This window comes from Humulus lupulus, chromosome 1 (assembly GCF_963169125.1).
Source record: "Humulus lupulus chromosome 1, drHumLupu1.1, whole genome shotgun sequence".
NCBI classification, from domain to species: domain Eukaryota; kingdom Viridiplantae; phylum Streptophyta; class Magnoliopsida; order Rosales; family Cannabaceae; genus Humulus; species Humulus lupulus.
In genome coordinates, this window is record NC_084793.1 from 16,191,778 (window position 1) to 16,206,542 (window position 14,765).

Consider the following 14,765-nt stretch of genomic DNA (forward strand, 5'->3'; position numbering starts at 1 on the left):
CCCACATTGTATACAAATGGAGACATTCTACAATGCAGCCTCTCGAATGGTTTTAGACGCTTCAGCCAATGGAGCCATTCTTTCCAAGTCTTACAACGAAGCATTTGAGATTTTGGAAAGGATTGCAAGTAACAACTACCAATGGTCAAATAATAGAGCTCCTACAAGCCGAAAAGTAGCGGGTGTTCTTGAAGTAGATGCTCTAACCGCTCAAATGGCCTCAATGACCAACATTTTAAAGAACATGAGTATTGGAGGAAATGTACAGCCAGCTGCTGCCATTCAGAGTGCAGAAGTATCATGTGTGTATTGTGGGGACGGGCATACTTTTGACAATTGCCCTTCTAACCCAGCGGCAGTTTGTTATGTGGGAAACCAGAATTTTAACCGAAACAGTGGCCCATACTCAAATTCGTATAACCCAGCTTGGAGGCAGCATCCGAATCTGTCTTGGGGGGGTCAAGGAGCAAGTTCTAGCAACACACCAGCACCAGGAAAGCAAGCTTACCCACTTGGTTTTTCACAACAACAAAGACTTTCACAACCTGTCCAACACTCCCAGCCGAACTCTTTGGAGAATCTAATGAGGGAGTATATGGCTAAGAACGATGCAGTAATACAGAGCCAAGCAGCTTCTCTTCGTAATCTTGAGATGCAGCTCGGCCAGCTAGCCAATGAAATGAAAACTAGGCCGCAAGGATCTTTGCCTAGTGATACAGAAAACCCAAGGAGAGATGGGAAAGAACACTGTAAAGCTATTCAGCTGAGGAATGGTAAAAATCTGAGAAATTCTGAGGAAATACAGGGTAGTGGGGAGCCCACTTCAATCCAAAGCGAAGGAGAAACAAGTAACAAAACTGCCCAGGAAATTGCTGAAACTGGCCCAGTTGCTACAGCAAAGGGTCAACAAACTGCTCCAGTAAATTCTGGTCCTAAACCGCCTCTTCCATTTCCGCAGCGATTTCGCAAACAACAACAGGATGGTCAGTTCAAAATTTTTTTGGATGTACTGAAACAGTTGCATATTAATATCCCCTTGGTCGAAGCATTGGAGCAAATGCCGAATTATGTCAAGTTCTTAAAGGATATTTTGACAAAGAAAAGGCAATTGGGGGAGTTTGAGACTGTAGCGCGATGTTGAAAAGCAAGATCCCTCCTAAGTTAAAAGATCCTGGCAGTTTCACGATTCCGTATTCTATTGGAGATAGAGATGTTGGAAGAGCATTATGCGATTTGGGCGCTAGCATTAACCTTATGCCTATGTCAATCTTTAAAAAGTTGGGTATTGGTGAAGCACGACCCACGACTGTTACATTACAGCTTGCCGACAGATCCATGGCTCATCCCGAGGGCAAAATCGAGGATGTTCTAGTCCATGTTGATAAGTTTATCTTTCCGGCCGACTTCATCATTCTAGACTATGAAGCGGATAGAGAAATGCCTATAATATTGGGTCGGCCCTTTCTTGCTACAGGGCGTACTCTCATTGATGTACAGAACGGAGAACTTACTATGCGAGTGAATGACCAACAAGTCACTTTTAGTGTATTCAAAACCATGAAGTTTCCGGATGAAGTTGAAGAATGCTCTAGAGTTGATGTTACTGACACTTTAGTGGCTGAAAGAATCAGTAGAAGTGTGGAAAAAGCTGCTATGGGTACCCAGATTTTTGTAGATGAGAAGGATTATAGTAGTGAGGAAGAGCAGATTATTACATGGGTGGATTCTTATCAACCAGTAAAGAAATTCAATAAAGTCTTTGAAGCTCTAAATCTGCCAGAAAAGCACTTCCAGCCACCCAAACCATCTGTTGAAGAGCCACCTCAGCTGGAGTTAAAGCCACTGCCTAGTCAATTAAAGTATGTGTACTTGGGCGACAATGATACTTTGCCTGTAATAATTTCAAGCTGTCTGGAATCTGTTGCTGAGGAGTCATTGCTGAGATTACTGAAGCAGCATAAAAGGGCAATTGGATGGACAATGGCTGATATTCAAGGGATTAGTCCAACATTGTGTATGCACAAGATCTTGCTGGAAGCTGATTGTACTCACTCTGTGGAGCAGCAAAGGAGGTTGAATCCAGTGATGAAGGACGTGGTTAGAAAAGAGGTCATTAAGTGGCTTGATTATGGGATAATCTATCCGATTTCCGATAGCACTTGGGTTAGTCCTGTCCAATGTGTTCCGAAGAAGAGGGGTGTTACAGTAGTCACAAATGACAGCAATGAACTCATTCCTACTCGCACAGTTACTGGGTGGCGGGTTTGTATGGATTATAGAAAACTGAACAAAGCCACTAGAAAGGACCATTTCCCTTTGCCCTTCATCGACCAAATGTTGGACCGCTTGGCGGGTAAGGAGTTCTTTTGTTTTCTTGACGGGTATTCTGGGTATAATCAAATATCTATCGCGCCTGAAGACCAAGAGAAGACTACTTTCACCTGCCCATACGGCACATTCGCTTTTAGGAGGATGCCCTTTGGGTTATGTAATGCACCAGCCACATTTCAGCGGTGCATGATGGCTATTTTCTCGGATATGGCTGAGAGTATCTTGGAGATATTCATGGACGATTTCTCTGTCTATGGGGATTCTTTTGAAGTTTGCTTGGAGAACTTAGAAAAGGTCTTAAAGAGGTGTGAAGAAACCCATCTAGTGTTGAACTGGGAAAAATGCCATTTCATGGTGCAAGAGGGCATTGTATTAGGGCATAAAGTGTCTAGCAAGGGGATAGAGGTTGACAAAGCTAAACTGGAAGTTATTGAGAAACTACCAGCCCCTACCACGGTAAAAGGAATTAGAAGTTTCCTCGACCATGCTGGCTTTTACAGGCGTTTTATAAAGGATTTTTCAAAGGTGTCCAAACCCTTATGCAGCTTGCTGGAGCAAAATATGCCTTTTGAGTTTACTGATGAATGTCAAGAGGCATTTTTGAGATTGAAGTCAGCCCTTGTTACAGCACCAGTGATCACAGCACCCGACTGGTCGTTACCTTTGAACTTATGTGTGACGCCAGTGAGTTCGCGATTGGAGCTGTTCTTGGGCAGCGGAAGAACAAAATTTTTCATTCTATTTACTATGCAAGCAAAACATTGGTGGACGCCCAGATTAATTACACTACAACTGAAAAAGAGCTGCTGGCCGAGATTTTTGCCTTTGAAAAATTTCGATCCTATCTTGTGGGGACTAAGGTTATTGTGTACACGGACCACTCTGCTATCAAGTATTTGATAGCCAAAAAGGATTCTAAACCGAGGCTTATACGTCCGAGATAGGAAAGGCACTGAAAATCAAGTAGCGAACCATTTATCAAGGCTGGAAACTCATAATAACAGCAGCAAATCAGAGGCCGAATTGCAGATTCAAGACTCCTTTCCTGATGAACAATTACTAGTTGTGGAACAAGAGCAGGTACCATGGTATGCAGACATTGTAAACTTTTTAGTTGGGGGCGTACATCCACCAGATTTCAACAAACAGCAGCTAAAAAGATTCTTACATGATGCCAGATTTTATTTCTAGGATGAGCCATACCTGTATAAGCAATGCCCAGACCATATAATGAGAAGATGTGTCTCAGAAAATGAAGTTTCCAACATCCTAGAACACTGCCATTCAGCTCCTTATGGCGGTCATTTTGGTGGGCAACGCACCGCTGCCAAAGTATTTCAGTCAGGGTACTATTGGCCTTCTATCTTTAAGGATGCTCACGATTTTGTTCAACGTTGTGACCGCTGCTAGCGAGTGGGTAACATCTCAGCCAGGAATGAAATGCCTCTTAATTGCATTTTGGAGGTGGAATTGTTTGACGTATGGGGCATTGACTTTATGGGTCCTTTCCCGCAATCTTTTGGGAATCTCTACATTCTAGTGGCTATGGATTATGTGTCAAAATGGGTGGAGGCAGTAGCTAGTCCTACGAATGATGCAAAAGTGGTGATGAAGTTTCTGCATAAGCATGTGTTTACAAGGTTTGGGACTCCAAGGGCTTTGATCAGTGATGAGGGAACCCACTTTGTAAACAAAATATTGGCTGCCTTGCTAGCCAAATACAGCGTCAAACACAAGATAGCCACAGCCTATCACCCACAGACCAACGGGCAAGCAGAGATTTCGAACAGAGAAATTAAGGGAATTCTTGAAAAGGTGGTGCATCCCAGCAGGAAGGATTGGTCCCAGCGATTAGATGATGCACTCTGGGCTTACCGTACAACTTTTAAAACTACTTTAGGCATGTCTCCTTATCGCCTAGTTTATGGGAAGGTGTGTCATCTTCCTGTAGAATTAGAACATAAGGCATTTTGGGCGTTGAAGAAGTTAAATTTGGATCTTGTAGTTGCTGGAGAAGCAAGAAAGCTGCAGCTGAATGAACTGGACGAGATGCGGCTGTTTGCTTACGAAAATGCAAAGCTGTACAAAGAAAAGACGAAGAAATGGCATGACAGCAGGATCAAGGAAAGAGTATTTGAGAAAAATCAGCAAGTGTTACTGTTTAACTCCAGGTTGAAGCTATTTCCTGGAAAGCTTAAGTCCCGTTGGTCTGGACCATTTACTGTGATGGAAGTGTATCCATTTGGAGCTGTCCTGGTGAAAGATGAAAAATCGGGAAGAGAATTCACGGTTAACGGACAGCGGCTGAAACGTTATTTGGGAGGAGAGGTCGATAGAGCAAAGACCTCCATCATGTTGAAGGATGCTTGAAGGAGAAAGACTATGGGTTGCCCTGCATTTCTTGTGTCACACTTGGGCAACCCATGAGTGAAAGAGACAGTTGTAAATAAATAATGTATGTAACTAAGTTTGGGGTGTATTACCCCTTGAAAAAAAAAAGAAAAAAAAAGAGAGCATAAAGAAACAGGTCAGCCAGGAGTTGGTAAAGCTGGGAATAGGCTGAGAATAGAAGTCTGGGCAGAGGCGTTATTTTTCTGGAATGGTGGATTGCTATATCATTGCTTCAGCATTTAGCAAGGTCGCAGGGGAAGAATGTTATGCTATAGCATTGCTATATCAACTGGGAGCAGTTTTCTTCTTATCAATTTGGAGGCCTTTTATGAAGAAAAGGACAAAAGCTGTAATAGATATACCTACCCCCAAGCTTATTAACTTCTTTCCAGTCTCGATCCTTACCTCAGCCGAATTACCCAGAGCCCTCGCTCTCAAAAGTCAACATCTCATTACATTATTGGTGTACTTTATATATATATATATATATCTATATAGCTAAAAACAAAAACCCCTTTTGTCATATAAAAAAACAAAAAACAAAACAGAGAGAAATTCAATATTTCGGTTATATATATATATTATATATTTACTGTATTTTTATTTTACTTTTTCTTTTATTATATATATATATGTCTTTTCCTTTTCTTATATATATTTTAGTATATTCCGTTTATGATATATATATCTTTAAATATATATATCGTACACCCTCACCACACTCTCCAGACCCCTCGTCGACCCAAGCCCCTGAAACTCCTGAACTCCCTCAGCCGACACTCGCGACCCACCCTCGTTGAGCCGCCAGTCACCGCCGTACCACTTTGAGCCTTCTCCATTTCACCTAGCCTCGTCCTAACCACCCAGCTCCGCCCCACACCGCCGCTCCACCTCCAGCAAACCCACGGCCGAGCCACTTCCCTGCCATCACGCAGCGACCCAGCACAACCGAGAGCCATCTCTCTCCAGCGCCCTTGCTCCGTGTATCCTAGTCGAGCGCCGCTTCTCTCCGCCAAGGCACTCTCGGCTCAGTGCCACCATTTGGGGTACTAGTCCTTTCTTCAGATATACATTTGTGGTTGTTGTTGCTCTTGTTGGGGGTTTTGGTTTCTCAATTTGTGTATATTTTGGGGAGTCAGCCAGTGGATTCTTGGTTACCCGTGTTTCCTCTACTGCTCTGTGCTGTCTCACTCTTGCTGTCATCCAGAAATTTGCACTCCGAGTCCCACAATGCCGAGAATTAAACAGGTGGCGAATAAGGTAAGGAAACCTTTCCATGAAGTCAAGAAGTTTTATTGTAAAACGGCAGAGGCAAAGTACCACAATACCGTGGCCACCAGGGATTTTTACATGGAGAGGGGTTTGGTAACCGATGCAGCTGGGGTTGATGAGCTACCCGAGTGGGTGAGCACCATGGTTCGCGATCGTCACTGGGAAGATTTTGTTGTGCAACCTGAGCCCGCGGTAATGGAGATTGTACGAGAGTTCTACGCCAATTTTCTTTCTCATGAATGGCCCACCGAGATCATCGTACGGCAGGTTGTGGTCCCATTCTCTGCTGCAGCCATTAACAGTCTGTTTGAATTGGAAGCAGTTCAGTGCAATTTTACACCTAGAAAAGGGCAAGTGCCCGATGATGAATTAGAAGAAGTTATGCCCATAGTAGCCAAACCCGACTCTGTTTGGGATTTGGATGACCAGGGAAATCTGCGTTTTTGGAGGACTGAGCTGGAGCACGATATGAAATGCTTATACTCCTTTGTCCAAACAACTCTCTGCCCCACATCACATGATTCCACCGTGAGTCGAGATCGTGCATACATGCTCTTCTGCCTGCAGCGAGGACTACCTGTTGATGTTGGGACCGTATTGGCCCAAGAGATCTTTGACTGTGCACACCGAGGCAAGGGGAAGCTGTTCTTACCTGCCACAGTCACTGCCCTTTGCCGAGACGCTGGAGTTCCCGTTTGGCCCGAGGAGGGGTTGCTGCATCCAAAGGGGCCCGTCAGTTTTGGCCCTTCCCAAGCTCCCAAGGCAACTCGAGCCTCAGCCTCCACCTCTGCCTCCGCTTCTGCCTCGGCCAGTGATCCCCTCCTGGAGCGTTTTACTCAATTTGAATTGATGCAGCAACAAATGCATCAGAGACAAGAGGAGATGTGCGGCCGCATGCACACCTTCTGGCAATACGAGCAGCAACAAGATGGAATTATGGAGCGCACTTTCAAGAAGATGACTCCGCGAGTTGTTCCCCAGTTTCCACAATTTCCACAACAGATTCTCGATCCCTGGACTGCACCATCAGCACCAAATCCGGATGTTCCTCAAGAGGACTCCGAGTGAAGGGGGTTCCCTTTCCTATTAACTATTTTTTAGTTTCTGTTCTGTGTTATGTTGTTTTGGTTTTTATGTTCTGTTTAGGTTCTGTTGTTAGTGTTGTGTTTCTGTGTTGTCGTGTTGTTGTTTGTATGTTTTAGTGTGTCATTGAGAGATTTAAAATATATTCCTATGGCCTAGTGTTCTGCTCGATGATGATACTTTCCATTCATTCCATTCATGTTGTTGCCTAGTTTTATATGTTGCTTTTGCTTGTTTAGTTGCTGGATATCATGGATGTTTCCTTTTAGTCTCTCCTCAATAGTTTTATACTTTTGTTTTCCCACCATACTTTGAATTTTTCAAATGACTGCTGCCTATGTAATTTTAGCATCTAGAATTGATTAGTGCATTTCCTTGAGGCGAAATCCTAGCTAGACTTATCCCTTAGAAATGATTTAGGCCATTTTTGGATGCTTGAGCCTTTCTAGCCTTCCTTATACGAATATTTTCCCTTAGTCACCCAATTTTTGAGCCGATTAGCCTATTTTTGTTGTTCAACCCGATCTTGCATACCCATTACCCCTATAATACACTTTCCATGCATGTCCCAACTTAATTGCTCTCACTTGTCACAAACCGATTCTTTGCACTAAGTTTGGGGTGAGTGGTGAGTGTAGCTTGTGGCGAGCTAATTCATGATTACCATTTTAGCCGCATTGGGGACAATTTTGGGTTGTAAGTTTGGGGTGGGGAATTAGCTCACAAGGCATATCATTATATAATATCAAGCATATTCTCTTGCTATTTATCATATAGTTTTCTCTTTTTGTTGTGAATCTGTGTAGTTCTAAAAAAATAAAAAAAAACAAAATATATATATATAATGGTAGTAAATGAAATATCAGAAAAGAAAAAAAAAAAAAAAGAGATCAGAAGAAACAATAGCAAGAGAATTACATTACAATAACATGTCCTTGTGAGTAGAAATAATTATAGGGAAGTGAATCAAGAGAGATAAATCATGAGGGAGAGGCTCGGTTTTTGACAAGTGAGGTGGTTAGGTTTAAGCTAGTTAAAAGACATCCTTTACCATACCCTAGCCCAAGCCTTACATTACAAGCTTAGTAAAGTCCTATTGATCAAGGAGATAAGTTTAGACTACATTAGTGGAGAGGAGTGCACTAATTCAACTTATGGAGCTATCATGAATGAAAAATCAAAGGGTAATTGTAGAGAAATTCAAGGCTAAGGGGGATGCAATTGTATACACTATTGATTAGGTGACTTTGAGGAGATATTAGTGATATCCAGTGAGCTAAATTTGAAAGGGCAGCATATACGGTTAAGGCAGAAACACTTCGCTATTCCACTTAATTCCATTTTTCTGAGAGTAGCATGTTCACTAGGCCATTTTGAATCTTTTGGATCTCTCATCTGTTAAGTTGTGTTTTTTTTTATTTTGTTTATTGTGTTTATTTTTGTGTCATCATTACTCGAGGACGAGCAATAGGCTAAGTTTGAGGTATTGATAACTCTAAGATTTAGAGTTATTTTTATATCTTTAAACTTAATTTTCAAACCAAACAAAAGAGTAATGTGTTTATATTTCGTGTAATTGTGTATGATTTAGTGTGTCTTGTAGCTAGGGACCTTGTGTTTGCATTGTCATATTTTTGAGTGATTTATGTAGTTTAGTGTATGTGTTAAACAGAAAAGGAAGCTGGAATAGGTGATCGGGAACGTTGGGATCAAGAAGGGGAACAATTCTGGAAAACACATGTTGCTGCTCTATCATTGCTGTAACGAATACCACGTAGCATCGGGCAGAGCCAGGGAGGAAACATGACAAATTCCAGCTGGACTTAATGAAGAATAAGTGACGCCTAGGTGGCGAGAATGTTGTACAATGAGTCAGCTGGATGGTGTGGCAAAGGACAAGAGGGCACAATTGACTTTGACTTACTAATTAGGGTAAACCAAGTACCCTAAAAAAGGAGGCAGCCGAAAGAGAAGGACACTCTCATTATTGAAGAATTATGCATTTTCACTAAGAAAAGTACAGAGAGAAAAGAAAAAGAAGATAGAAGAAGGAAGTACTAAACAGAGGAGAAGAGGAAGGCAGACGCCTAAGGGAAACCTGAGCTCACCACTCATCTCTCTAATCTCTCTCTCTCTCATTTTGTATTAAATTCTTATCTAGTTTTCTAATTATACTCAATGGAACTTTTCTGTACTGGATTAGTGTTTATAATTTCAGCTATGAACTAATATCCTAAGGGTTTGGGTGGTTATGAACCCTATATTATGAAGTAATGTTTTGATGCATGGTTGTGGTAATTGTGACGTTGTTTAATTAAGTGTTGTTAATGTTAACTGATTGTTGTTTACTGGCCATAAATAACAATTATTTAGCTAGATCTGATTTTGGAAGAAATTAGGCTAGGCGATCCCACTTAATTAATGCAAGAGAAGTACCTTTTTAGGTAAATCTTAGTGGTAAAATAGGGATGTTTTGCTGCCTTGTATAACATGAGATTTGGTGTTTAAATGACAGTATGCAACCTGATTTAATACAGGAATGTGTTGAGTTGAGTTGTAAACGTTATCAGTAAGTTTTGGAAAGAACTACTGGATCTTTGTGAAATCTGTTAACTCTGATGCAATTGCTAAGCCATTGCTGTAACAACTGGAACGAACAGAGGGGAATTAACCACCCATACCTATTTTTCTCGTATCTGAAATCTACACAGAATTCCTTCATTTTGATCTCTGAATTTTAGTTTAATTAAATTGCTCATTTACATTTATTTTCAGAATTAATCACTCAAATTTTTTCTTGATTTGGTCACTGAATTGTAAACTGTTTTTGGTTGATATTTCATTTATTTAGTTTAAAAGTCCATGTGGAGACGAACTTTGATACTCTATCATTGTATTACTTGTTGTCGATTGTGTATACTTGCGCATAGTTTAATCGTTAGAAAATAAACAACAAGTTTTTGTAAAGTGTCAATAACATCAACTCTAGAGCATTCTTCAACTTCATCCGGAAACTTCAAGTGTTTTCCCCGAGCCAAAACACTCCCAAACCAACCCCAATGCTTACCTAAGCCTCAAATTCAATTTAAAACCTCAAATAAACCACCTAACAACTTATAAACACCAACAACAAGCCTAAGCACATAATCAAACCCATGATTCGCAATTTGGTTTAAAATTTCAGAAACTTAAACCAAAGCTTGCAAAACTTAACCCATCCCTTAAAATTCTTAAACCACATCATAAACAAACGTCAGAAATGCATAGAACTCTTACCTCAAGTGGGAATTCGACCTTGAGCTGCTTTCCCAATCAAATTCCAAGCTCAAATCACTAAACTCAAGCTGAACCTAACCACAATTCACCCCAAGAATTCACCAAACAAAACACACAATTCAATTCTCAATCCATGATATTCTTAGCTGAATCCTACAACATATTTACACAGAATTCCCTTACCTCAATATGCTGAATAATCCACTAAGTTCTCTAGCCTTAACTCTCTTCTTGATCCCAAGAGGTTTGCCCTTCCTTCCTTTCCTTCTTGCTCTTAGTTTTCCTTCACTTTCAGCAAGAACTAAATTTTCCTAAGTGTAAAACGTGAATGACTTCTCTTCTCAACTGAAGTTATCTAAATCCTTGCCAAAAGACCCATTTACCCTTTCATCTAAGTCTTTTCCTAGCTAAACCTCAAGGACATCTTAGACATTTCCCATCCCTCACAAATATACCATTTTCTCACCTAGAATAGTTATCTTTAATGGTTACAAATGGTTACTCAAGCTACCATACCATTAACCATTAATCAAAGTCCACAAACCCAATTTATAAAATTCCCAAAATACCCCTAGGCTTCTCCCGAGCCAGGTATTTAATCCCGTTGTGACTTTTAAACTAATTAGCTCCCTAGGACCGTCTCGGAACGTGCATCACATATATATTACCATTATATCACATAAATCACATATATTACATTTATGCCTCAACGGGCAAAAATTACCAATTCGCCCCTAACAATCAAACGGGGCCCACATGCATATTTATTCCACCTAAACATGCATTCTAATCACATAATCATTTAAATTCACATAGATTAACACAGTATAACAATTATTGCCCTCTAGGCATACTAATCAAGGCTCCAAGCCTTATTAGCAAATTTGAGTCGCTACAACTATCCCCTCCTTACAGAGATTTCATCCTCGAAATTACCTGAACAACTCGGGATACCGCTCCCGCATGTCCGATTCAAGTTCCCCTGTTGCCTCCTCAACTTTGCTGTTCCTCCACAGCATTTTCACCAAGGCGATGGTCTTGTTCCGCAAAACCTTATCTTTCCGGTCAAGAATCTAATGGCCGCAGCAACCACATAAATGAATCTGATAGCAATTAACTCACTAGGGCTCTGATATCATTTATGACGCCCCACGTCACTATGGCTGCTTCCTGGAATGACGACTGGCCCTACAAACCAACACGAGTCTTTCCAGCGTGCTTTGTCCTCACTCGCACGCTTCCTGAGAAAACTTCCCAGGAGGTCACCCATCTTGAGATTACTCCAGGTCAAGCACGCTTAACTTTGGAGTTCTCAAGTGATGGGCTACCGAAAAGAAGATGCATCTTGTTGATATAGGTAGTACCCATCAATCCATTTAAGCCCTCTTCAACTGTGTAGTCCCATACCTACACAGTCTAAGAATCATCACACTTGACCTTCCCTAGGCGGTGTGGGATTGCACAGCTTTACCCGGTCTTTCCCCTTACGGATCACGGGATTCTGACTGTCACAATCACCCCCCCTTACGGGCCCGACGTCCCCGTCGGCCACACTTCCGGCTGGGTCAAGGCTCTGATACCATTTATGACGCCCCACGTCACTATGGCTGCTTTCTGGAATGACGACTAGCCCTACAAACCAACACGAGTCTTTCCAGCGTGCTTTGTCCTCACTCGCACGCTTCTTGAGAAAACTTCCCAAGAGGTCACCCATCTTGAGATTACTCCAGGTCAAGCACGCTTAACTTTGGAGTTCTCAAGTGATTCTTCTTTTCGGTAGCCCATCACTTGAGAACTCCAAAGTTAAGCGTGCTTGACCTGGAGTAATCTCAAGATGGGTGACCTCCTGGGAAGTTTTCTCAGGAAGCGTGCGAGTGAGGACAAAGCACGCTGGAAAGACTTGTGTTGGTTTGTAGGGCCAGTCGTCATTCCAGAAAGCAGCCATAGTGACGTGGGGCGTTACAAAAATCGTCATTTCCCGCCTATCTCGTTAATTATAATTAACACCCTCAAATTCCCGCTATTCTCAATATTCTCAAACACCAATAATTCATATCTCGTTACCCTCTAATTCCCGGCAATGTTCTAATCACCAAATTACCCTAAGACTCACTCCGAGCCCCGAACTTAATCCCGTTATGACTAGACCGAAAACTTGCATTCCATGATCGTTTCATGCCGAATGGATCGAACCAATCCACATATAATGTGGTATTATTTATAATTCACCCACATGCATGAAAATACACAATCACGCCCTCAACGGGCCAAATTACCAAAATGCCCTTATAATTAAAAATGAACCCATATGCATGCATTTACCATCATATAATAATATAATTCACATTAACATGCATATAATCATTTAATATCATAATAAATCTATTATGGCCCTCCCGGCCTCCTAATCAAGGTCCTAACCCTTATTAGGAAATTCGGGGCATTACAACTATCCCCTCCTTATAGAAATTTCGTCCTCGAAATTTACCTGAATTGCCAGAACATCAAATTCCGCACAACTGATTCCAGTTTCCCCAGGTCGTTACTTCGACCTCACTGTCTCTATAGCATTACCTTAACCCAAGGTACTCTCTGTTCAACATAACCTTGTTACTTCTGTTACAGTCTGAACTAGTTATTCCTTACCAGTTCCTATTACTTAACCTTAACCTTCAGATTCCTATTACTCAACTTATGAGTTCCTTTAACCCATGTCCACTGCATGGAAATACATAACACACTGTATACAACTAACAGTGCCAAAGGTAAGGCTGATCCAAAGTCAACCTAATCAGACCTATGCAGGATTCAACTGTCGAGATAATCTAGGGTTTAGCTTGCCCTAACTTCTCACCCCTTTCCATGGCGACACTTTAAAGAAGATACATTCTTCTACCTGGAATTCTACGTTTCTACTTTTCAATTCAGCAAAATTTTCCATTTATTCTGAGAAGTGAGCATCCAAGCCCCACTCTTTAATAATCTCAATAGTCCCCTGAACCACCTCAGGATCCAGATATATACTAACTCATTCATCTTATAAGATGTTCTTCCAATAATAATTGGATAACCCTCTCTCTCTGATTTACCATCAATTTGAGAGTAGTAAACTGTACTGAATTCCATCTATATTCTCATCGCCTTCTTAACCCTTCCAAAACCTAGAAGTCGCAATAGAGTCTTCGTCTGATAAGATATACCTTGAGTTTCATGAAGGCGCTCTATCCCTTTTACATAGGGATTTGAATACTGATCAGCCGTATTATTTACTTGTCCTTGTTGATAAAAATGAACTCACTTGGACTACTAGTCCACAATGACTCAATGCCAACTCACGCTGATCCACTAACCTGGAAATCCCATCGCGAGACTCATCGCGATGCTCTCTTATCCCCATTATGAAATACTCAAAGGATGTAATGGCCTTGCTGATTCCTGATACTCTGTCTTGACCTGCTAACAAGTTAAGAACTTTACCATGCATCCCATTACATCCCTCTTCATCTCAGGTCACCACTGTAAAGCTTTTATATCTTGTTACATTCTCATGATGCCTGAATGAAAAGAGTAGAAGAATAACACAAGATTCATCCAGAATCTCCTAATTAATCTCAATGTCCATCGGATTCCAAATCCGACCCTTATACCACAATAAATTTATATCTGACACTACACGACTCTTAGCTAATCCAGCTAAGGCTTTCCATTCAATCTTTCCTATCTGTGGTTCACATAGTTGTTTGTTTTTTCTTTTTCTTTTTGATCTTCCCTGAGATAATAATCTCAAACAATAAACTGGCCACCTGGCCCACCAGAAACTCTACTCTAGTTTTGGTCAGATCCTTTAACCAACATATTGCATAGGCAATTACTTTTCTCTGTCACTGAGATGTCATAACGACCTACTAACTGGTTCTGATTTGCAAGAAGACTCAGAACTATATCCCAAGGCACCTGAAATATCTTTACCGCCCAAGGACACTATTGCCTTCTGAGGCGTTCCTTGACCTTGGCAAATCTCCGCAGAGAAAATACCACAATACCATCATCCAAGACGATCACAGATCCCATTCAAAAAATACTTTGAATGCTATATTCATCTAATTCATAAACACTTGGCATTAAGCGATTTCCCCAAATCATACTCAGCACTTCCAGTGCTCTTATCTGATACAAACACAGTCTTTTATATAACTTTCTCCCTGATGTCTAATTGGTCCTAACCAGATCCAAGATTCACCTTAGAGAATTCCATCTTACTCAATAACTAAACATTTAATTCTTACAACTCCGTTGAGCCATTCAAAACAGTGCTTACATCTGATTCCATCCCTAGCACTGTCTGAGTTCTTGCAGAAGTTGTTTCTAGTTTGAGGTAGTTCTGTGTTTTACTTGACAAAATAAAGACACAC